The sequence below is a fragment of the Zerene cesonia genome, chromosome 4 (genome assembly GCF_012273895.1).
Source record: "Zerene cesonia ecotype Mississippi chromosome 4, Zerene_cesonia_1.1, whole genome shotgun sequence".
Lineage (NCBI taxonomy): Eukaryota > Metazoa > Arthropoda > Insecta > Lepidoptera > Pieridae > Zerene > Zerene cesonia.
Genome location: NC_052105.1, coordinates 920,827 through 944,487, shown reverse-complemented (window position 1 = coordinate 944,487; position 23,661 = coordinate 920,827). Strand labels below are relative to the sequence as shown.

The 23,661-nt window shown below is 32.0% G+C and overlaps 1 protein-coding gene across 3 annotated transcripts in view; it reads left to right on the top strand.

Annotated features, from left to right (window-relative positions):
* The window catches only part of LOC119839598 (flocculation protein FLO11), a 57,294-nt gene that overhangs the window by 4,881 nt on the left and 28,752 nt on the right, over positions 1 to 23,661 (top strand). For 2 of the 3 annotated variants that reach the window (XM_038365981.1, XM_038365978.1), the window contains exon 2: positions 18,220 to 18,247. The gene's annotated coding sequence lies outside the window, so the exon portion shown is untranslated. Of the gene's footprint in view, positions 1 to 18,219; positions 18,272 to 23,661 lie in introns of all 3 variants that reach the window. The other variant, XM_038365979.1, reaches the window with a different exon arrangement.

Below are 23,661 nucleotides of genomic sequence, written 5' to 3'. Positions count from 1 at the left end.
AAAATTATTTTATAGTTTTTAGTTTGATGTGCTTGAAAAGCGTGTTTTTTAGTTTTTTTAAACTATATTTTATTACTTGCAACATTGCTTTGTATGTGTTACTGTAAAGGCGTGTAAATTCTATGATTGCCGAGTAATCTATGAATTTAACAACTTTGAATGGTAAAAATGTACCTTGTCCTAGGACACCCAAGGGTGGAGCTAGCAGTAAGTGACGTATTACACGATCTAGTAAAAGAATAAAAAAAATAATAATAAGAGAGATGCAGTGACAGAGATATTTATTATAAAACATCAAATCGCCAACCCTAGCTCATCTTTAGCGGTATAGCTCAGTGTTAGCAGTCTAGAATTGAGATACAGCACTCAATGCAGCATATCGGACGTTCCGCTGTTTGCCTGCAGCACCGTTAGTCACAATTAAGCCGATATGCCGTATGATCACGGATGTTGTTCAAATATGACGATAATAATTATTTATTTCGATATATATTTGTTAGATGATTGCTCTTGGAGAGCCATTTCAAGAGAAATACCCTTGAAAGAAGTGGCTCTCAGGTTCTCTGTTCTCTTGATAGATTTAGTGTTGAGTTTCATAGTAAGATTGTCTTCCTATAAAAATGATTAGAAATATGTGACCGATATAAGATGTTAAATAACCAATGGAATTTAAACTGTAAAAGTTTGTTTGTTTTAAATGCTTTCCAATAATTGTATTCATTTTCATTGTCTAAGAGTATTTCACGTTCCATTTATAAAAATTGATTTAAATCGCAGTCGTAATCAATTGTCTATGCTTTTCATTAGTCATATTTCCCTTATTTTCTTCTCTACAATATATACCATCTCCACAAGTTAAAACGACAATATTAATTATCAATTCGGGTTGAATTAGTTTTTTCAGTTTTTTTTCAATTTCCTATTTCGAACGGTTTGAACGGAACAAATATATTTTTTTGATGAAATATAAAAACGCCGTTGCAACGGCCATGAATATTAAAAGAGCTAGACTAATCATTTAAGATCAATAGATAATAACAGGCTTCTTTTGTAAATACTTATTATTTAGCAACCTCGGATTGGCAAAGCTGGGACGATGATGCGGAAATATTGCGACTGCGGTCAAGGCGCAACCAGCAGTCGGAATAATGTAAATGTCACTTGAATTGCATACAATGAAGTCATTTTTTATAAATTCATCATAAAAATGATTTTGTGGTAGGCACCATCATTCAATTATTTTAACCCTCGATGCCAAAACAGAGTTGTTGTAGCTTTGGGTTCAATTTGACGTCGAAGTCTGCGTGTCTTTGTATCTATGGCATCATAGCTTCCGAACGGATGAATCAATTTCAAATTTCGAAGTCAAGATGGCCGACAACACAAAATGAGGTCGTGATTTATAAACATTAGTTTAATTTTTATTCAGGTTTTATTTTTACGCTTCTTCTTGAACCTTAGACCTTTAATATACACTGTCTTTTCTATAAAGGTAGGACAAGCCGCCATAAGTGTGCGATGTCACGTTTATTCAATTGCGAAGTAACACTTCAATGATAAGGGAGAAACATTCAATAGCAATTGGCGGCTTAGTTCTAATGCTAATAAATAAGATTGGCAGTGTTACTTACCTTACTTTCTTACTAATATTGTAGACACGTAAGAATGTTTGTTTGTCTGTCGTTCACGCAATCTAGCAATTTTATTATATGATTTGGTTATAATAGTGTGCCCTTTTGAAATCCTGCGTGCGAGATACATATATTATGTATATAAATGTATACGGGTCTTTAAGTATAAATTGAACAGCCTTCTGCGTCTGTTTTAATTCTTCTGAGTCAAACCCAGAATATATCATATAATTTCGAACATAAAATATATTGAGATAACGCAAACAGTCGACGCATAAATATTTAATATATTGTTGACGTAACCAGTTCTATCATTTTAACTTGAAATACTTTCGCATTCAATATGTTATAGGATAATCGTATTCTGTTCAATCTGTATTCAATTACGATTAATTTAAATTATACGCGTATGAACTTATGTTGAGACGCAATACAAAGACACGAGTCCGATTGATTATAATGATATAAAAATGATACACACGTGTCAGTCCGTATATAGATTCTAATTGATTATATTACTATTATAATTTTGATGGCAATTGAATAAATGACACTAGGATGAGATTGTTCAACTGAATTTTAAGAGAATTTTCTCTATCTCTTATTTAAGTGTGTAATAAGGCCTTCGTATTTTCTCGTGTTTGATTTTACGCGAGTAGAAGTAGGAGTATTTAGAAATTAAAAACTTTTTAACGGATTTTAAACGCGATTTATTCATTATATTACTAACCTGACGTTTTGAACACTACGAGCAAGCGTGTTCACGGTCGTCGTAAACGTCGGGTTAATAAAAAGTTTAATTTCTAATAAGGCCTTTATAAAAACAGGGCTTATTAAAGAAATCTATACACAAAAAAACACACTATATTGTTATCATTCCGATGTAATTTATTTACGAAATATCTTCCATTTATTTGTGACAGCGTGCAACACCATCCGCTCCAGTGAAATACCAGTTTGTATCATTTGATTTGCAAATTAATTAAGTAAGCCTTATAACGTAAACTGGTGATACCGTTTCAATATATGACCTTATAGCAACTGTTAGGTACATACATTAAATACGAGTAATTATTTTAGATTTTTTTAATGCAGTTTACAACATTTATATTTGTAGTTCAATTAGTCTCATCGATTTTTTTACGTATCTCAATAACTATGAAATATGAGTAAATCAGTTCGATTAATAAAAACGAATGCAAGTTTTTTGTCATGGTTTCACTATAGTTTTAATAGAACTTTTTTCGTCTTCTGGAACTCATTTAAAAATAAACTGAACAATCAAAATACCGTTTATTTTATAGGATCCATAACATCTAACAAATATCTGTATATAATAGCTATAATAACAGGCTAACAGCAAAAATTATTTCCATTGTCCAAGCGTCTTGTTATTCGATATCTCGATGTTATATTACAAGCGAGTCGAATCGATTTGAAATCGATATTAAATCCGCAAGCGGTTACTGGTTGCCCAATAGCATATAATTGGGATATTTTATTCTATTATTAATGGTGAAATCTAGTTGAAATAACGTATAAAAAAGAACGCGTTCATGATGGAATGTGCTGGAATGCAAAAAATAACAATAATATAAAAACATTAAGAACTCGTACTTTTTAACTGGTTTCGACTTGGCATTCTCAGTGTGTCTATTCGTAATTAAATGGTTACGTATGTCTATTATTATTTTTTTTTAATAACAATCGTTATATAATTAGATAATTTGTTTTCGTATTGTTCGAAATTTTCCCTTCCTTATATTAATTATTCGGAAGTAAAGATGTATGTTAATATTGATAATATAACATTTTCTTGTGATTGATTTTGCGCGTGAATGTACATTTAAAATGTAAAATGCTCGCAGAATAATATAATAAATAAATCCCGTTACAATCAGTTAAAAAGCCTTTACGTTCTAAACCAAGAAATATAATTATAGTATCTATATTCCATCCATTTTGATAAAAATTAAAAGCGTGTATGTTTACTGATCTAAACCTTTAAATCAAACAGATCAGGATTTTAGGTACCTAGACAGTTTGTTATCGAAATCTAGTATGTTAATTTTACATAATATAATGTCGGAACCCAAACTTTAACCGACCTTACAAAGTAGGAAGTGGTTCTTTTCAATTTTCGACGTACGTGACTTTATTTCCGGATTAAAATATATTGTACTACGTTTTTTATTTATCATATCGATAAGTCTTTAGAAATCAAACAGGGGACGACGAATCTAAAATCGGAAATTAAGCGTAAAAACAGAAACAATTTACCTACGTGATATTTACCGACTAAATTGCCGATATTTCAAACCCCCCCTTCCCCATAATATGTTAGATTGAAAAAACTTCATCTCTATCCTCTCCCCCACTTAAATGCCACACGAAATAAATAGATGCCTGAGCTCCCATAGACATCTATTTAGAAGCATCAGTTTTCTCGATAGGAATATCTGGAACAATCGATCATTCGCGGCCTGCGTTCGGAACGTTCGTGGTATTAATCTGGTTCACCGGCTCCTTATAGTCTAGATTTAGTATAGCTACTGTATATCCTACGCACAAGTTTGAAGTTATAAAAATATTCAAATTATTTTTTTAAAAAGCTAAATCGCCTTGAAAGTGTTAGAACTAGACTAAATTAAAATTTGACCTCATGACTTGTAACAGATCTTGAATATAAAGAGAAACGTTAAAAAACGCTTCACCCAGTAAAAAGTAATAAGGTAACAAACACAAAAAATAGAATTAGCACCTCCTCATTTTTTGGGAGTCGGGTAAAACATTGTGAATTATTAGCTCGATGATATAACAAACAAAAAGCATGTGTGTCGGTTAGTTCACAATGAAAACAAGAGTGGGAACCGCATTGTGTACAAGGTTAGACTTATACTTTATATCAGTATTGGTTATGATTCAAGCATATCTAGATTTATTTGAAATTCTTTGAAAAAGTTTGAGTCTGGTTTTAAAACATTACGCCCCCTATAAATGCGCAAGTAGCTCTGATTATACTTTATGCTATCACCTCTTCACGCCTAAAGTACTGAATCAATTTGTAAAATTTGGTAAAGAGATAGTTTGAGACTCAAGAAACCCCACTGGATCGGGAACTACAGCTAAACTAAAGTTATAGCCTAGCTTAAGCTTCAATTAAATAAAATCCTTCGTCAGGACTCGTATTGCGATTTCAGACTACTCAACAATGTATGTGAGGTCGCCAACTCAGAGAGTTGACCTCTGATCGGCAATCACTGGCCGCTCCCTCACTGCTGTATCTTTGTTGTGTTCGTACAATCACTTTGAGCGAGAATTTAGTCATAAATATTGTGATAAATGTACATTCTCGAATGTTACATTTAACGTCATCTAGTGTGAAAAGAAATTCAAAACGATATTTCTATATTTTTTTACATATAAAGCTAAAATAATACTGGGTGCGTATTACTTTGTCGTTTCAAAAATACAAATTTCACCACAAAATTTAATTTATACTGGTGTTGATTGAATTAATACCAAAAATATATTAAATGGTCTTATAATCAAGTCTTATCGAAAAGAGATAAGTCGAATAATATTCTGACATACTCTTCAATATATTGAATACTGTTATTTAATTCATAAAGAATCTGGTAGGTAAAATAAATAACTTTCATGTAATTTAGTAACACTATGAGAAAAGCATAAAACGGCAATAAAAATTATAAACATCGCAATACTCATTATAATAAAACGGATACAAATGAGTTGTGGGCGACACAAATGTCTTAATCAATTTACATAATTATTATGTTTTAGTTATTCAGTACAAGAAATAGGCGTATTGTTCACAAACGATTGCACCTTTTGATTCGTTGGTTAAGGAGGTATCGATGTATGTTAAATAATCGAGTTTAACTCGATTGTTATATATCGACAATTCGTGTTCGAGTTACGTGAATATACTGTTATTATTACGTAACATCACGATAGTTTAATTTACTAGTTAAGTAGGTTTTTTGACGGTTTCTTTGACATTTTCAGGAGTGTTGACCATGTCCATACGGGAGGTACCAGCATTTAAATTAAAAAGAAAGAAAAGTTCTCAGTTAAAAAGAACTTCAATAATATGTTTTTTCAATTCCTTCTTCTTTTTTTCAAGTCGTTTGAAAATACACCTACTACTAGTATTTTTTGCTTAAATGAAATTTGTTAACTGGCTGTCGGCTGCGAAACGAGCTGTCAAAAAACAAATAGAGCCTGAACCGTGAAGGCAAACGAAACAGCATGTTATATGTATAATATATACGTTGGATGGGTAATCAATACTTCAGTTTAACGGTACACTAGACAATAGATATGTTGAGGTAATAAATAAACGAACTATGTTACACTAGCGGTCCATCCTGGTTTCGTCTTAGTAAATATATTGCCTATATTTTGTCATAGTGAACAACCGAGGTAGTGGTACGCGTGATGGTTAGCGATAACCACCGCCCATGAACATATGGCTGCTGGCATGTATGGATGTATGGCCGCTGCAAAAGCTTTGCCCGCCTTTAAGGGGTAAAGGGTAGGTAAAGGATTGACGACGGAAATAAAGGAATGCACGTCAAGACGTATGGGAACGAACATTTTATATATATTAAGATATATTCAATATCTGAGGGATTACCATGTCGCCTAAAAGCAGTTCTTATTCCAGTTCCAGATAGTGATGCCGCTAGACGACTAATGTAGCTCTGTCTTTATTAAAAACATAACACGGCCAAGAAATTATTCACACTTTTCCTTTTTTTACACCAATTTCGTTCCAGTCTCGTCCAAAGTGAAACTATGTGAGTTAATAGGGATGAATGAACACTCCCACCACCTACTAATCTTCTCATTAAATACATCCCATATTTGTCAGCGGAACAAAACAGAATACTCGCATGTAAACACTGGAACCGGTCTGCGAGGTGACCCACTGTCCCAGATTCTGAATCATTGATGAACAGACGCTGTACTGTTATTCGTTTATGCTAATTGCCGAATTGATTGAGCATTGCTCTTAAATTTGTGTTGAGTGCCCTTTTCCTTTTTGCTCTATTGCTATTGTAAGGATGGAAGTATGTTATACTTAAAAATTTAGGTCAGTTACAGTTTGGATAGCTTTCAGAATTTTCTTTATACAACTTTGATAGAGAGATACATTTATTCAATAAAGGATTGTTTTCTCAAACGAGAAGTTAATTTTATTTTAGTAATATGTATGTTCTGTATAATCTAGATAGATAAAAATGAAAGTGTTGCTAAGCGTAAAACTCGAGAACGGCTCAACCGATTCAGCTATATTTATTTTCAACTTTATGTTAAGAGGCATTTGGTTGGATCGGACCGCTAGTATAGGTATAACTTGTTGTTTATAAAAGACTAGCTGCGCCCCGCGGTTTTACCCGCGTAAGTCTGTATCCTGTAGGAATATCGGAATAAAAGTTGCCTATATGTTATTCCAGTTGTCCAGCTGTCTACGCACCAAATTTCATTGCAATCGGTTTAGTAGTTTTTGCGTGAAAGAGTAATAAAAACACACACATCCTTACAAACTTTCGCATTTATAATATTAGTAGGATAAAAAACAATCTTATGAAAATTTCTGAAGTATTAGTCCTTTTACGTGGACGGAAAACGAATGGGTGGAAGGTATACATCGTCTTCCATGTCTTTGCATGTAGATGCAAAGTATGGTATGTAGATACCATTTATGCTGTGATGCCTGAGTAATAGTAGGTTGCTTGGGAGAAATTGCTATTGAGCAATAAAGCCCTTTGCACGTTATTTCCTATTTTTTTTAACACGCTTTTATTTCCTTTATTTAACGTTTAATGTGTGCAATAAAGAATATTTCATCATTCATTAATTCATTTCTTTCATTAATATTTTTGACAAATAGACCAATGCGGGATCGACATAGTCTTCTGCACATCGGACAGTATATTTGTACATATAGCCACATTATATAACACTCATAACACACTGGAAAACAAGATAATTGCGAAGAATTCTTGTAAATAATTGCAAAGCTGGATTCCACACGTTCTTGCCGCTAATGAATTGTTACGATAGTACACCAAGTTAGCAGTTATGTAAAAATAAACTCTATCATTTTAAATTACTGCCTGTTTTGCTAAACCTTTGTGATTAACATTAAGTCATACAAGAAATACGCATTATATTCAATATGTTTTAGGTAGGCTAAATAAATTACTACTTTATTTATCCACGCTAGATAGTTTAAAGAATTGATTATAATAAACTTAATTAAATGGAAATATAAATCCAAATATAAAGCATATCGCTAAGCTTAGGTATAAAAATAATTTATAAAAATACATTCATACATATAAAATAGCAATCATTATGTGATTAAACTGTGATATGTAAAAAGAAACATTCTTATAATACAGTTTAAGATAATAAATGCTTGTTATCCCAAGGTATAAATATATAATATATTAAGACACTTCTTTTATTTAATATCAATTATATATTTATATTTATTTTATAATCTTCAATATATACATATTTCTTAAATAAATCTCATATGGGTATATAATTATTCTTATAAAATATCATTAGGTCTATAGCACCTTTGTTTTAGTGCATCTTTATTAAAAGGTAAGAAAATATTTCACATACAGTTTATGAGTAAAAAAAAATATCTACATTTGTTACACTCGTGTACAACACGTGTTATGCATTGTATGGATGTATGTACATAACGTCTCATTACAATTCAACATTGACCGAATTCGGCCTCGATATGTGACCAATTTCTCTGAAATTTATCTACACTTCAACACTAATATAATAAATAGGAAACTTTCGTGTTTATAAATTTTTACTGGGTGACATAGGCTATATATGTACCGCGGGCGAACAGCTAGTCGCAAATAAAATAATAAATACGAATTATATCAAGCTCAAGCTATGAACCTATTTATTTAAGAATGCTGTAATGCGACGACAGTGATGATTTTTTATTATCTGTAAACTTTCCCATAGATATTAGTGTTTTTTGTTATCTGTGGTTCCTATAACAAATGATTATAATATCTCAGACCTTGTGGTCGCTCCGCTCTCCGCACCGACCATGAAGTTAACATTGACAATTGTTTTGGACATATTTAGTGCAGCTAATTGACTGTTGAAAATAAACGTTTATTTGATATTAAGCTTATTTTATATACATATACTAAATGATATAATAAGTCGTCAAACAAAGGCTCAGAGGAAGAAGATCTAAACGTCATTATAGTATAGAGAAACTGTTTTATAAAACTTTTATTATTTTGATTTTAAAGAACTCATAACCACTGCAATGATGCCTTACACGAACCTTTTCGTTTGCAAATATTGTAAAGATATAATGTTTGATACAAAATATAAGATATAGTATTTCATATAATCTATAAAAGCTTGTATATGCGGCCGGTCTAAAAAAATGTAACGGAAGCTGTGGACGTAATCTTTACCATATCCTTACTTCTTTCCTAATATTGTTAATTATGCAAAAGTGTGAATGATATGATTTTTGTGTGTTAAGATAGTTTGAGAGCTAGAGAGTGAAATAGGCTATACTTTTTACCACAGTGGAAGATGTTTACAGTGATATACTCTAAATAAATGTCATTTTCATGGGAATTTCCTTTAAAATTAGCAACGCAAGCGGACAGGCTAGCGAAATCATTAAAGTTAAGTCAAATGAGATTTCTCAAGGGTTTGAGATTTATGAAACGAAAGGGATATAAGACGAAGAGATTTTAAACGATTGTTCGGTTTTTCCAGAATATACTTCGATGCTTAAAAGCTTATGTAATTGAGGATGTTTTAAACGACCTTCATGCTTACTGAGACGTTTTGATACCTTGGAGTATTTTGCTTCGCATCTTTTATCATAAACCTACAATTATTTCCTAAATATATATGAGTATATTCAAATCATAATAAACAATACCATAACTGGTATCATTGGAGTTTACAATACAATTTTATTTCTTGACCTGAAAAAAATGATGCTCAGTAGAAATCCCGGAGGCATGTTTCCCTGTTTCCCTGTAAATTCATAATATTGATTATTTTATTCTCATGAAAATGTAACGTACAAACGATAATACATAATGAATTTTCTAGGAAAACAATTTTCACAATGAAAATCGAAAGCAATACTCGCTTTTAATTTTATTATTAATAATGTATTATTAAAATATGTAACTGTTACTACATGTCCGCGTTAGAAAGCGAACAAATAGATTATCTATGGATTTTCCCGCCATTCTCACGGACATAGCAAGAAATGTCATTAGTTGCACGTAATATCAACAACTATGTGATTTACTATCTTTTCACTGATAACTGGCTAATATTAAATGAAAGTCTTGCTCTCGTTGTGAAAATGTGCTCTTAATTATTGGTGTTATTGGTAACGTGCTTGCTGTAACGACGCCACTCTAATATGGACTCTCTAATATAATAAATCTCTTACAAAAATTATACTTGACATGATTTCAACGCTACTTTAAAAGTACAAAAGAAAATATATTTAGAATGTAACCGTTCAAATTGAGTTTTTATTCGCCAGTGACAAAAAAGTTTTTTTTTTTCAGCACTAAGCCTATTTTTGTCGCCTGGCAATAATTGAATATTGAACATAAGTTCATCTATTCAAATACAGAGCATAACAAAAAGTTGTAGTCATTCAGTATCTATTTTTAGCTTGGTACATGTGTGACCAATGAAATAACAATTGAAATCTAGACCACGCAGAGGTTAATCTTAGACTTGAGATACAATGAAGACAGACAGCACTTTAACGCCTGTGAACTATGTTTATTTTAAACTAGCTGGTGCCCGTGACTTGGTTCGCGCGAACTTTGAACGTGAATAATAAGACTGAACAACTTGTTAAAACATAATTTCTATTGATGTTATAGTGTATCGATCTATTCGCTTCACATTTCAGCAGAAACGAACATGTATTTGTTGTTGTGTAATATTTAGATATATTGGTAAATAAAAAAGTTATCTTTATAGCAAATCTTTGTAAATTACTAATTAAGACATCCATCTATATCGGAAGCTGGAAATTAGATTGAATTCTACTTATATATTACGCAATAATCTAATGGCGGAAGAATATTTGAAATCGATTAAGTAGTTCCTGAGATGGGCACGTACAAACAAATCATATATTATTAGTATTGATGTCTAACGTACTTCACATTTTAGGTGTTTCATAAGACATACATATACATATACATGGTTCGACATCAGCGCAAGGAGATCCTACTACTTGTGGATTGCTTTAAACGTACGTTCGTCGAAATATTCAAATGATACAATATTTAATTTAACATTCGAAGAATAATCGAATCAAACCAATCAATGCAAATATTTCAGTTGCTAAACAAATAACAACCTACAGTAATTGCGTTATACATTTTAAATAATTCAATTGACAAGTGTTTTAAAGAAAATAACTGAAAATTCCCGATATGTAAGTACTCGTGATAAAATTGTCATGTTAATTGGTTTAATTGTTCATCTCGAAGACAATAAAAACGACATTAGATCATAAATAAATCATCGAGCATTTAGCATGATTACAGTTTGCACGATTCATTCGATAAATGTTGAATTATCGATGTTATTTACGTATTTTTCTATAGAGTTATAAAATATAACTATACACTTGACCAAACGTAACAGGAGCTGCGGTCCATTATTTGTATCACCAGTCTAAAAGTGTTAAAAATAAACTTTATATAATTTAAAAAATGGTGTGTGTGCGATTCACGCACGATAGAAGTGAAACTTCAGTAAATCGACAAAAGAATGAGATGAATATATATAAAATATAAAATAGTATGCATATTTCTGTCTCATTCTTTTTGTATTTGTGTCTCTTACCTGTCGTTTTTCCGTTGCATCAGCTTTGAAATCACAACGATTCTAAAGAAGTTTCACTTCAATAGTACACTAATTAACAATATTTCTTCTGAGTCAAAAGCATTTATCACACAGTCGTTAGTGAATAATAAATAAATAAAATAGTACAACTATGTAGAGTATTATGTTATCTGTGGTACAACAAAGTTAGTGCAAGTACAGTTAATTAGTAACAGTTGAGTTGTCACACTGCAGATTTATTGGTGTTAACGAGATGGCTGACACAAATCTTCATTTTGTACAATAAAACTGCAAAATGGCATTGGTTAATAGATGTATTTAAGTAACATTATTTTCTAAGGAAATTCTACATTTTTGTTTTCATCTCTTTCAGATGTACTATGTGTATATATTCGAAAAATGAATTATTCTTCAATCCTCACGTACGCGTAGTAAGGCTGTCTTGTCGGTGAAATCGTTTTAGTATTTTTCCTCTTTATAATATTAGTTCAGTTAAACAAAAAGTCTGTGCCAAAGAATACGCTTCTATAATAGATTTCCTCATAGTATTAAATCGTTTATTAGTGCTAAATTCAAAAACTGTATTAAAATGTATTAGTTCAGAGAGCCTACTATATCATTAATGAATATATGGAAGATGACAATCCATGGAATGTTGTCGCTTAAGTTAATTGTTGACGATTCAAAAGTGCATCTATAAGAAGTACTAATTAGTAACGATTTAGTAGTCTGTAAGTAATAATTCAATAATGTAATATGAGTCACGGCAAAACAATCTATTAGATATTATATCACGAATCATACAGGGACCAATACAATATGTACCCTTAAAAAGTAAAATTGTATTACATTTTAACTTTCTCATGTTTATTCTTTAGCTCTGATAAATATAAAGTATATAGTGCAAATCGTTAACTATAAATAAATAGCAATTAGTCGAATCACAGAGAAAGGCGAGTATACATATGCATGTCTCGATATTTTCTCCGCGCACACGCTATGTGTATATTTCTGTGCATTTTATCTCCGATTGTGGTTACATTTGTAAATTTATAAATTGTAACACTTACACTTACAATTTATAAATTGTAAGAAATTCTTAATTTAAGTGGGCCAGGAGTAACCGACTCCTTTGGACTCGATTTTGATCCCCTTTAAACGGCTTTCCGTTTAAAGTGGCTTAATTCAATCTTTGTACATCCTATGTACACTTCTTTGTTATAGTGATCGGTGACAATACTATAATTTTTTGAGCTTATCTTATTATCCTGATTAGCATCGACAAAATAAATATTTAGCTGAGGTTTCTTAGATTTATAAATTATGCTTTTTATTATGTTTTACCTCTGGCGGAAAAGTGTTTTGTGGTGGTTTATAGACAAATGAATGGAATGATTTGAGCGTGGTTTTTATAGTCTGTCGAGGTTTTAGGCTATATTTGCTAAAATAGAGACAATCATATCTTAAAAATTTCTTAGAATTATGACTTCAGTAATTGAGAAATATGTTTACGAAAATACTTTTCTTTATTTCCCGTCGCTATTGAGGGATATTATGACATTATATTTGTGTCTGGTTAGCAAGCTAGTTACATAGGTCACTTTTTACCGCGGTGAACCATCTCATTTCCACAGAAATTTTCTTCGATTACGCGGGCGAAACACTATTATGTTATATTATATTGTTGAACTTTATTAATTGTTAGTGAGTTGTAGATAAGAAGCCTGGACTTTACCGGTTTTCAAATACACGGTAGACTTTAACCACTGAGTCACTGCCGCTTTATGTACCCACATAAATGTGACACAACACATAATTTATGCATAAATGTTTTACGTAATATGTATCGAATAGTTAAAAAGGTTATAAAATTTTAATTTATAATTTTAGCCTCAATAGCTTTCAAATAAACATTACATGATAGGTAACGTTTTTCATTATTTGTTATTGGTATCGTTTGGAAACATTTTCCGCCAACTTCAAATAAGTAGGAGGTTTGATTTCAACCGTGTATTTGTTTGTGTTTCTAATCGTAATTTTTTTCTGGGTGAACCAATTGTGATGAATCTTTTCTGTTTAACTGTTGTCTCTCATATGGTACGATTTAAATTTGGTTTAGTTCTGACAATTTGAAGGCGATTCAGTCTTTGTTAAAAATAATTATCGTATTTGTATCAAACAAAAACGTAATATTTTTGTTAGTATTAAATTTCAAAACAAATCGTTGCGCTATCGACTGTGACTGTATGCTTGATTGGATGTTAAATTATAGGTGAATGCCTTTCAAATAATGTATATTGACTAGTATCACACTAATATATAAATATGAAATTTTATTTGTTTGGATTTTTGTCGGTCAATCATACTGAAACTACTGTACGGATTTTGATGAAATTTGGAACACAGACAGGGTATGAGCTGAATTGGATGATAGGATTATTATTATCCCGATTAAATGCTTCCTTAGGATAAAATAAATTTTGAATACATGAGCATCTAGTACCTTATAGATGGTAAGAATTAACCCGTTATAAAATATTGTATTAATGATATTTAAGATAGCGCTTACGTGCATATTTAAAACGAATTATATTGCCATTTATGGGTATATGTATTCTCCCCGTGGGCTGTTTATAAGCTTTAATATGTACAATATGTAGGTATCTGCGTTTTTGTTATTAAATAAAAGTGTTCTCGGTAGTTTTTAGGATATGATAGATTACCTAATAAGGATTTGATAGATGCGTTCTCGAAGGTCAGATTAAATTGTGACTGTTGTAAGGATCTCACTCAATATTGTAGTTAAAGATTTTGCTATTTAATGAGAGTTAATAGCTCTTCTATATCTCCATCAAACCTCGATAATATTTTATTCATAAAATTATAGAAAAGTCCTTTTAAAATAGTCTTTGAATATCGTATACGTGTGGAAATGTGATCACTACATAGTATAAAGCAAAGTCGCTTCCCGCTTCTGTATGTATATATGCTTAAATCTTTAAAACTACACAACGGATTTTGATGGGGTTTTTATTTTATAGATAGAGTGATTCAAGAGGAAGGTTTACATGTATAATAACATCTATTAAACTACTCCCAATTTAACGTGTGCGAAGCCGCAGGCAAAAGCTAGTTTTGTAAGTAGGTATTAAGGTAATTTAAATATCAGTATTTTTGCATCAACAATACTTCATTTCAAAACAGCATAAAGTAACACAATTTGTATAATTTCCAAAGAGTAATTCAATTCGCATTGCTCAAGCGGATAACACACGTAAATATATGTTTATTTGATTGCGATTGTTTACAAGAATATCAATCAGTGGCGGTCATTACTCCTTACACAGTCGGTTATTTGTTAAACATTGTTTTGTACGATTAGCATTTTGTTAGCTTGCTTATGATTCCGTAAGTAAATAGTAAATATTCAAAATTAAATTCTTATAAAACAGCAGTGTTTATCAAAGATATTAATTATTATAATAAAATGTATGTCGGGTCGTTTTGTGCATGAAAATCGAAACTGCCTATTTAGAATTTTTGTCTCTCTATAATATAACTACATTTAATCAGTACTAGCTTTTCGCCGTGGCTCTACTCGCGTAGTCAAAGGAAATCACCTTTTCCTTTTATCTCTGAAAGGAAGACAAAACGCACTTAAAACAATTTTTACCGATTTAATTCTTAAGATCTCGTTAAGAACAAAGAATACATCTAATAAAACAGTAACGAATTTTACACACTGAATATTTTTAAAAGAATGATTGATGTGAGTTATGGAGGTGTGATAGATGTGTTATAGAGCCCAAAATAAAAGTTCTTAAAATTACGAAGTGTAAAATTTTGTGGTCCACGCGAACAAAGCTCCGGGTGGCAAGCTTGTATATAAGTTTTAAACTTCGCCGACGACAACAACTTCTTTTGAGAAGAAACAATCATTTTCCCTTTAATTTTGATTTGGCTCAAGTATCAGTATAAAATTATTATAAAGAAATCTAGCTTTCAATCTTTTAAAAGTCGCGAATTTCTGAATAAAATGTTAAAGGAGTATACGAAAAGGCCCATAGCGGAGTTTCTACTTATTGACGACATAACTGGTTTTCACGTTATTATATAAGATTCTGATGTTAGTTGTACCTTTAATGGATTTGTAAGCGGGGAAATAATTGCCCTGGGATGAGGTACAAGACCTGTTGTAATGTTGCTAATGGTTTTCTTATAAATAATTACTTTTAGTGAAAGATTGTGTTACTGCTGGCGCATATCTCTGTCTAGGAGTTTCTATATAAATGATCCGCATGTCCCGCAACCAGCAGTCATTTGAGGAAAAAGTCATGTTTATTTATTTATTTATTTATTATTTATAGTACATATCACCGAAAAAAAAGAAAAATAATAAATTGTCATTATAAAAAAGTCCACGCCGGCACATATGCACTAAAAGGCGGCCTTATTGCTCAAGAGTAATCTCTTGCAGGCAACCTTTTTGTATATGAATGTTTAACGTGTACACGATGGCACAAAGCGATAACTAATATATTATTAATCAACATATCTACGACTATGTAAAACTACAAAAAAAAAAAATGTGAGAAAGCTAAATTTCGTCTACTGAGCCATCCTTACATATGCATCACCTATAGTATATTATCATAGTAATATAATTGATTTCAACTTTCAACCTTAAAAATTTCCAAATGCTTAATCCTTCTATGGACCATAAATGATATATATTTTTTATTATGAGCCTTATTAACTTGCGTTGTAAACTTGTATTTTAATGATGTTAAGAATGTTCACCTCTCTTAACGATTATAAGATTCTAATGACAACGACTTTCCTAGAAAACAAAGTTTTCTTTACAACATGCACGTCTGCCTTAAATTTTAATTTACAAATATTTTAAACTTATTCATTTACCATTTGTATTCTGTAGTATTGCGGATGTAGGTAAATATGGCAACTAGACACTTTTTGTACCCTCCGCAAAAAAAAAATGGCAAAAAGGCAACTAGACTCTTTTTGTACCCTCCGCAAAAAGACCTATTTACGCAAAAATGTCTATAAAGGTTGTATAAGTGTATGCTAAAATGCATCATAGTCGGTTTTGCTTTGGTGGAATGAAGTCGAAAAATAATTTATTCAGTAGATAAGTTTATAATGATGTATGTAGGATTTTATTCGAATACAATTAGTTAACTAAAAATTAAAAAAAACTGTGTGTTTTTTAAGAGTCATTCTTCGTTTTCGTGTCGTTGAAATTTTTACAAAACATGATATATCAACAACGTAACGTATTTTTAATATTGTCTGATAAGCATCTATAGCAATTGATGACATTTATTTATTTATTTATTTATTTATTTATTAATAAACAAGTAATTTACAGGTTTTACCCCAAAGCATTACATGTTTAGTTTGCATGAAAAAATATAAAAAATAGTATACAATTTTCATTTAACACTTAAATATTTTAAAACATTTGATTTATATGTATTCAAGGACGTATTAAATAAATCTGTCTCCGGTAGCAAAGCGAGCAAATCGTTTACTAATTTTACTGACCGCACCAACGGGGCATTATGGCCGCACACAGTTCTTACGCCTTGCTGAACAGCAAGGAAATCACGACGTCGCCGTAGCCCTATCCCAGGTGGAGCCGCTACACTATAAATACACTTCGGGGGAATCTTAAAGGAAATTCGTTCAAGTCCTAATTGGTTATCTACGCCACCATTCAGCATTTGATAAACGTGTACGAGTAAAATGAATTTGCGCCTTGATTCAAGACTGAAAAAGCCTGTCATTCCATATACATACAAAGACGGGTACATATATGGATAGTATCCATACATCTGCTTAAATACGAATCTACAAAATTTTTTCTGGACCTTCTCTAACATTAAGATATATATTTTCTCATGCGGATCCCAAACAATACAATTATATTCTAAAATACTTCGGACGTATGCCTCGTAAAGAGAAATAGTGCATTTTATATCAGAAAAATTTTTACTGGTTCGAATTATTGTCACATGTCCTGTAATGAACTATAATTGACGCATTACCTAGGGTTCAATACCCTTCACCCTCTTGTACAAATATAAACCCTATGCTTGTTCGCTATGTGACAAATTTAAGCTGAGCTCTGCACGCTAGTGTTTCAAAGAAATGGGGGGGTCATAGCCTAGTGGATAAGTAAGGGTAGTTCCGCTTCAATTATATTTACTTAATCGAATAGGCATATGATTGATGTTTAAAATGTAATGGCGTATAATACATTCTACTTCAGCATTTATCGAATTTTTTAGTGTGGGGTCTGAATTTAAGAACATACTTTTTACTATAACACATGCAACACGTCATATTTTCATAAATTATTTAAAGAGATTTTGGTAGGGACGATAATTTTCTCGATTTCTATTGCAAATTTTCTGAAAATAGTTGGATACCGTAGTTGAAACCTATGAAATGCTTACTAGTTTGTAATTTATTTATTGAAAACAATCAATGAGTCCAAATCGGTTAAATTTTTTTATCTTTATAAACTATCTGTTCGATTCAATTACGAGTATTCAAAGTAAAGTAATAATATATTAACTATCTATCCTATTTAATGATGAGTATTTAAAGTATATATTATTTGTTTCAGATAATGGCTACTGAAGAGTGTTGAAAACGTAAGAAAATTTAAAACATTCCAGGTATATTCTAGTCGCCGATCTTTCTCTATTCTAAGTACTTTGCGATTCAACTAAAAAGAGGGAAAATGAACAATGCACAATGCAGCTCACATAATGTCTTAATAATAAGTGTTAAGTTACAATTAAGCTTATTCCGAGCCAGCTCAATCCCGAAGATTCGCCTGTTTTCTTTTTTTTCGTCAGCAAAGCAGCTGGTGTGTCGCCTGATGGTAAGCATTTCCACCACTACTTGGTCGTTTACAGACCTCCTACGCCTCTAAGAATGCACTGCCGTATTTAAAAGATATGGCGTGAAAAAAGGATTCATAAGGGGGATAAAGGAAAAGACTCGGTTTCGGTAGCGAAAAGGATACGGGCGTTTTGGCTCCCCTAATCAGGAACGATACTTCTGTGAAGGTGTGGTACTACAGATAACATAATACTGGCGGTACCTTACTTTATGCGAGCTGGGCCTATCCGTGTCGAAGTGTATACGTCTCCTACATTTCGTCATAGTTAACATTTGTTGATCAGCAAATGCAGTATTGCTGGTAACCTTAATGAATAATGTTGCTAAATACTGTCGCTTCTCGGGCGACATCATTCTGATATACGTTATCAACTCTGGAACATGATGTATTGCCAGCGACATTGCCAAGATTGCAACAAGTTGATTCAACTATGCTGCTGAATTATTACCATGAATATAGGTCTTTACCAGTCAGGCGCGGGAAACATCTGTTAAAACTATTGTCTTCTATCATCACGAAGCGGTCGCGGTCCGGCGCGCTCCACGCTTTCTATGCACACATCCATCTCCACAATACGTGATCTACTTATATTTAACCCATTCTGCGCAAAAACTGCAGTCAGGCTTGTTATAACGAACGAGAATTGACTTATTTGAAGTAACAATGTTGGGGTAGATCTAATATTACTGCAGAGAAGAAGGATTATGAGTATATTTACCTGTGCCGCACGGTTTTACCCGCGTAGTATCTGATGTTATTTAGCCTAAACTCTTCCTCAGTAAATAGGCTATTGAACACTGAAGAATTTAATTTTTAGTTTTATAGCATTGAAATGCTTTATAAATGAGAAATTTTTAAAGAATAGAAAAAATTTGATCACGAGGCAGGATTCGAACCTGCGTATCTTGCCTAACCGTAGCAACGCCTAGCCTCTCGGCCACCCGTGATCCTGCCACAGTAATCGAATTTCTTCTACTCTTTTTTTTAAATTTTTCTTTTATTTACTATTATTTACTTTTATTTACTTTTATTTACTATTTAATCATCAGATGATAAACTCTGGAAAATATTACGTTGTCACCGATCCTTGGTATGAAACGTTTGATTTTAATCTGTCCAGTTAAAGTGGGTCAAAATCGAGTCAAAAGAGACAACACACAAAGTGAAGCTAATAAAAGCTTTTTAAATAGTATTGGTTGGTATTGAAAGTTATATTTTGATAAATTAAATGCTACAGAGTTCAATTGAATGTAAAAGGCAAGTCTATGCTAGTGCGGTATTTTAATTTGTTCGGAGAAGAGGAAATAATATGGAGTATTAATTGACTGAAATGGTATTTTGCTGACAAATTTACACCGTCCCACAGAAAGTATTTATTATTTGCTTGATTCAGCTTATAAAATACTAGCTGCGCCCCGCGGTTTCACCCGTGTAAGTTTGTACCCTGTAGGAATATCTGGATTCCTACAGGGTACAAACTTACAGTAAGTTTGTACCCTGTAGGAATATCTGGATAGCCGAGGGGGTCGCGGACGTATTTTAATCAGCTCCCGTGGCCCCTTCACTCAAGTGGCTAGACGGAACACAGTGGGGTTTTGGTCGGTAAGAATCCGACATAACCCACGGCTCCATCCCCGGGGGCCGTGGGTATCTATGCAAGATTTCCCCACTATAAAAAAAAAAAAAAAAAAGGAATATCTGGATAAAAAGTGGTGTTGTGTGTGATGTGTTATTCCAGTTGTCCAGCTATCTACGTACCAAATTTCATTGCAATCGGTTTAGTAGCTTTTGCGTGAAAGAGTAACAAACATATACACATCCTCACAAACTTTCGCATTTATAATATTAGTACGATACGTCTTTCTTCCCGTTTTTGATATAAATAATTTGGTTTATATTTTAAAATGTCGTTAAATACCTACACGATTTATACTAAAATAGCGAATTGGATAGCTGGTGTAATAATCTGGTCAATGACTCTTCATGTGGTCATTAATTCGGGCACAATACTGCGCCTAATGTCTTCACACCGTGTCACGAATGTTGTCAAAATGTTCGAAAAGTAGACTAATATCCTCATTACGGTGTGTCGTGAAATACTTACTGACTTTCCAGCTGATATTTTGAACCATAATTTATCCCTGTAACCACTTTTCATTGTTAATTTACCCAAATAGTTACTATAGCATTTACATTACTTAGCTGTTTAAAACAGTAAATGTAATTTGAGCCATTAAATGCAAAACCAAGGCTTGCAAGACTATTTTGAAAATATTTAGTTTCTCGAAAGGGTGCCTGCCCGCTTCTATTCAGGAAGGTTATGTAGAATGAGATCAGATCAGATCATGGACTGTTGTTTCCTTATGGAAAGAAGGTAATTGTTAAAATTAGAAAAGTTAGATCTTGTTTTGTCGATAAGCATCCTTTCTACTATCTTCTTAATACTAATATTATAAACTAGCTGCACCCCGAGGTTTCACCCGCGTAAGTCCGTATCCCGTAGGAATATCGGGATAAAAAGTTGCCTATACGTTATTCCAGTTGTCCAGCTGTCTACGTACCAACTTTCATTGCAACCAGTTCAGTACTTTTTGCTTGAAAGAGTAACAAACACACACACATCCTTACAAACTTTCGCATCCTATCCTACTAATATAATAAATGAAACCGCGGGCGCAGCTAATAAAGTACATAAAATAACGCTCCTATATTGAGACACTATCCTTTACAAGCGTAAACAAAAAATCATACGACTTTCGACGATGTGATTTACGAAGAAGCAATATTCCTTTGTTATGGTAAAATCTAGACTTCCGTCGATATCCTAGACTTGTTATCTGATATCAATCTGTCACATTAGTCTTCGGCACAACAGAATAAGATTAACAAGCGGTTTGCTATGGTACGTGACATTGCTGAAATACAATCGAAGCCAAATTGATTGCTAAATGTTTTGCGAAACGTGAAATTTTTTATTAAATTAACATTGGCCATAGTTTCCGTACCGTATTAATTACAGATTTGTTTCTTATATCGGTTCATAGAACTGGTTTATTTCCTGCTTAGAAACGTAAGAATATTTATAAAGTTGTATGAAATACGAATATTTAATCGAATGAAGTGGGACTTCTGTTTGAAATTCTATTTAATTCTATTTGCAGAAATTATGTACAACTAATATGCCTTGTTTATATGATTTATTGATGCAAGGTGTTTACCTTGATGATTTTCTGAAACTCAACATAGTGGCTTATTTAAGATCAGATCAGTTATGTAGTACCTTCGACACATAGATGAATCATTATAATTTAGATATAATTCATTAATTTCAATCAATCTATATTCAATATCAATCTATATCATACCTAATCAATCAATATTAGTATCAAAGAATTGGTTAAATCAATTTATTTATTAGCTAGCGATTTCATTTATATGTGGTTATATATAATTATAATATTGTCTATGACTCGGCACTTTAGCCACAGATAACTAAATAGTTACTAATGCCTCATGCGCCTTAACCAGCTCACATATAAGCAATAATTTCATCACTCCCGTAATATTCATAGCCAAAACCGAACCTTGCATCTTGAGTCTTGACACAGTTTCTTGCGTAAGCGTAAGTGTCCACTTCCCTATTAGATCTGATTTCTGGCCACTTTCGCTTGTCCTTACTACGATTCTATTTGTTTGTGTAAGCAATATGTACTGTTTGACTTGACCGGTGCTAACTTCTGTGTTTGCATTCTGCTAGTGACCACGCTCGCTGTAAAGTATTCTAAGCGTTCGGGTAAATTATGCATAATTCGTTTTATAATTAAAATTACGGTAAACATTTTGTTAACTATGGAAAAGAAACATCTAGTTTTGAAGTCTATCCTATTTATTTATTATTGTATGTAAACCAACCGAACTATTATTTAGATACCTTTGCCACAGATTATATAATACTATACCAGCTTCTGTACATATAAAAATGCGTAATTCACTCTGTCTGTCTATCACTATTTCATGTCTAAACCCTTCAGGGGTTGGATGAAATTTTTTACAAATATAGTTTGAGGAAGAATACAGGATTGGTTTTATCCTGGAAATCACATGGGAACGGCGCGAGTTTTCTTCAGTCGGCGCGGGAAAAGCTAGTATCCAATAAATATGAAAGTTATCGTCTCAATTACTCTGTGTCGTTTAACCTGACCTTGTTCTGTAATTTTACATAACCGTGTGAATAATCAGTTAATTGTTTGAACTCTTGTTGGACAATCGTTTTATCATTGCTTCGATAGCTCGTAATTGAGATGTGATAATACATTGTAATACCAAGCGCTAGTTGCTAGAATTGAAACCATGTTTTAAATTGTATTATAAAATTTTGTTTAAATGAACAATAAATGAACCGCAAAATAATTTAGAACCATCCATTTTTATTATAAACGATTTTTAAAATACCTCATAATGACCCTGTTTTATTAAAATAGTTTTTATATAGTTTTATTGATATAGATAACGAAATTACACAATTACTCGTTGATTTGAGATATAGGTATGTGAATTCAGTGGCACCGGGTTTTACTAACTCAAAACTGAATCAACGCCTGTAATTTGTAATAATATTTATTCAATAAATGTGTCGTTGACGTAAAAAACCTATGCGCCAAACAATGATGCAATGACCAGGCACGAAATGCGATACACATCCGCCCACTATTGTAAATACACAAATATTCCAAATATTGCATTATCTGTGGGTGTGACTCACTTGCATACTCTGTGGTATGTGAAATATTCACATTTTGTATTTATTGTTTGACCGTCACGGCAAATTTTGATTAACTGTTTTTAGGTGAAGATTTTTAAAAATAACATAGAAGGGTATTTTTCTTCTATATTTACTGTTTATTCATGTAATTTAATATGCCGTTTGTGATGTTTATGTTAATTATGCAATAACGTTTGATTTAATAATCGTTGTAATTATTATATATCTAATAGGTATCTAATATAAAATGTACTCAACTGAGTTATAAAAAAACTGTATCACTATAAAGAATAGAAAAAACGCTATTTTATTAAAGTATTAGTTAAGATAATATTATTTTATGTTTCTGATTGCATATATATAATTTATATATATTTAAATATTCATCATGTTACTTA